The sequence below is a fragment of the Sturnira hondurensis genome, unplaced genomic scaffold (genome assembly GCF_014824575.4).
Source record: "Sturnira hondurensis isolate 20B ecotype Veracruz unplaced genomic scaffold, ASM1482457v3 Scaffold0004136, whole genome shotgun sequence".
Taxonomy (NCBI): Eukaryota; Metazoa; Chordata; class Mammalia; order Chiroptera; family Phyllostomidae; genus Sturnira; species Sturnira hondurensis.
Genome location: NW_028076767.1, coordinates 39,966,449 through 39,969,577, shown reverse-complemented (window position 1 = coordinate 39,969,577; position 3,129 = coordinate 39,966,449). Strand labels below are relative to the sequence as shown.

The window sequence follows — 3,129 nt, the reverse complement described above, 5'->3', positions numbered from 1 at the left end:
AAATGTGTCGCTGCCTCTTGCACACCCTGCACTGGGGACCTGGCCCAAAACCCAGGCATGTATCCTGACTGTGAATCGAACCCATGACCCTTTTGTTTGCAGGCTGGCTATCAACCTACTAAGCCACATCTCAGGACTTCAACTCCCCAATACTTTCCAATACAAAGTGAAGGTTATGACTCTTGAAAGGAAGAATTGAAGCATAGAAAAACCTTTGAAATTTCTATCCAACTCCAAAGTTGGATAACATAGCTATTTTTTCATGCACCAGAGAAAAGCAGTCTTCTTTTTGTGCCTAGTGCAACAATGGCTCTGGGTCCCAAGAAGCATCTGATACATGTAGCACTCCCAAAGCATTGGCTGCTGGATAAACTGACCAGTGTGTCTGCTCCTTGTCCACCTACTGGTTTCTATAAGCTGAGAGAATGTCTCCCTCTCGTCATTTTCTTAAGTAGCAGACTTAAGTATGCCCTAACAGGAGATAAAGTGAAGGAGATCTGCATATAGCAGTTCATCAAGACTGATGACAAGGTCCAAACTGCTATAGCATACCCTGCTGGTTTTGTGGACTTCATCAGCATTGACAAGACTGTAGAAAATTTCCATCTAATATATAACACTATAGGGGTAGCTTTGCTGTTCACTATTTCACATCTAAGGAGGCCAAGTACAAGTTGTGCGAAGTGAAAAAGATCTTTGTAGGCATAAAAGGAATCCCTCATCTGGTGACCTATGACGTACACACTATCTATTACTCATCACGGTGTACGACACCATTCAGGTTGATTTGGAGACCAGCAAGATTACCAAATTCATTGACTTTCACACTGGTAACTTGCATATGGTACCCAGAGATATGAATCTGAGAAGAACTGGTGTGATCACCAACAGTAAGAGACACCCTGGTTCTTTCGATGTGGTTCATGTGAAAGATGTCAATGGTAACAGCTTTGCCACTTGGCTCTCCAGAATTTTTATTATTGGTAAAGGCAACAAGACATGACTTCTCTTCCCTGAGGAAAAGATACCCACTTCACCATTGCTGAAGAGAGAGACAAGAGACTGGTGGCCAAACAGAGCAGTGGGTTAAATGATCTCCAGGTGACAGGATGGGAAGAGCCTTCGTATTTATTTAAAGGTAATAGAGCATAAATAAATAAATTATTGTGTAACCTGATACCCAGAAGCATTATCATCCCTTTCATAAGTACTTATCATATGCTATGTTCCAGGTATTCCACTCGACAATAGAGTTAAAAGAAGTTCTGCATTCTAGATAAGGGTGGTGGGTGGAAGGAATAGTATTCAGTCTCAACTCAAGGGAAGAAATGAGATGATCAGTTCACCTTACAAGAGGGGAAAGAGATCCCAAAAGGAAATAAGTTGAGCCAAGTCTTCAAGGGTAATTTGGTGCTTACGAAAGGTAAGGCACAGGGAGTGGAAAGTTAAAAAAAAAACAAAGGAATGGAAAGAAAAGACATCTCCAGTTGCACTAGTCCAGCACCCTGGTGTCTAGCATTTACATATAAAGTTCTTGAGGTAATTAGTGGGAACCTCTGTTTGGTTAGTTCTTTGACATCAGTGAGAATCGCTTTCTTAAAAGGGCTTCACTTATTAAAAAAGAAATAGCTCAAAAGGACAGTGATAATGCAACCCAATTAACAACAGGAGCCACTCTTTATGATATTCATGAGTTTGGTGAGTTCTGATCACACAAGCAAGCTGCCTCAGGATATTCCAGGAATATAATGTGTCACATCATCTGGATTTGTTAAGTGTGGTCCTGGGTTGAAACTAGGATCAATGAATGGAAGTCGCAGAAAAGACAGATTTCAGCTCAACCAGGGAAATAGCTACGGATAAGATGGACAAAACGACTGCTGGACAAAGTAAGCTTTCCAGTTTTTAACCATTTAAATACTTAATACTTTTAATACTTTCCTTTGTAATACACGGTTTTTACCCCAAACTACTTAAAAACTGAGAACAAGAGTCAAAGGCAGAATTTAAAGAATTCTGATTTTGAAGAGTTTGTTACTCCTCACTCCCACAGAGATACCTCTGTTTCCTACAAGACCAATAAACAAAAAAGAAGAGAGGAAGACAGAAGCTCCTCACTTGTAGGTAAATGCAACCTTAAGCACTCGAACACGTTGAGTTCGATTGGAATATGCTCAGCAATAGATACTGGGTTCCTCACAAAACTCTGAGACAAAAGTAGTACTTGAAGCTACTGTGAGGTACAGCTTACTCAAAGTTAGAGTCTCCTCTTCGATTGTAGACTTAGTCTGGTGCCTAGACCGTCGGTTTCAGCTCAACAGTCCCTTGCTCGAGTGGTTCTCGTCCCCTGCCATTCATCTATGGATCTACCTACCCATTTGCTTTTTATTCCGAACCCCTTGCTTTGACAGATGGTTTAACAAATAATTTTCTCTCTGGGTACAATCTCAGTCCCTAACTTATGTTTAACATTTTAGGTAATAGCTTGCTTGCTGTTCATCATCTTAAGCAATTTACAGATTTAAACCTACACTGTGTATGTGTATGTAAATACATATATGTTCTAATACAAATAACTTCCTGCTTCATTATTTTCACACATAACATCCTGAACAGGGGAGTAAAAAAGAGGAAGCCTCCAGTGAGCTGAGGATTATTGAAGAAGATCCTCCAAGTGTCAGGTGGGTAGTTAAATTAGATCACCTGGAATTGTTCTCCCAAATCTAAGAATCTGTGACTCTCTGATAATTAACTTTAGTTGATAATCAGGCTCGAAATTGGACTATTTCCCATATCTCTCTTTCAGTCATAAGTTATAAGACATCCTGGTTGGCTGAGTGAGATCAATGAGTTGATGGGAATGGAAGACTCAAGACACAAATGATGCCATTGATTAACTGTTCGTCTGCAGCCAAGATTACAAAAATTAGTAAGACACGGTCCTATGCTAAGAAAGTTCATCATCTAGTAAGGGAAACAAAGTCATTCTAGGCCATTTTGGAACAATGTGGTGAACAAAATGATTTTTTAAATGTGTACAAGGTATCATGGGACCATAGAGAAAAGCCACCCAGCCTATCTGGGGTAGGGTGGAGAATTTGGACATCACCTGGATAAAGTGATTACTGA

The 3,129-nt window shown here is 40.1% G+C and overlaps 1 pseudogene; it reads left to right on the top strand.

Annotated features, from left to right (window-relative positions):
- Nucleotides 1-270: 270 nt before the first annotated feature.
- On the top strand, nucleotides 271-1,152 carry LOC118985153 (40S ribosomal protein S4-like; annotated as a pseudogene).
- Nucleotides 1,153-3,129: the final 1,977 nt, after the last annotated feature.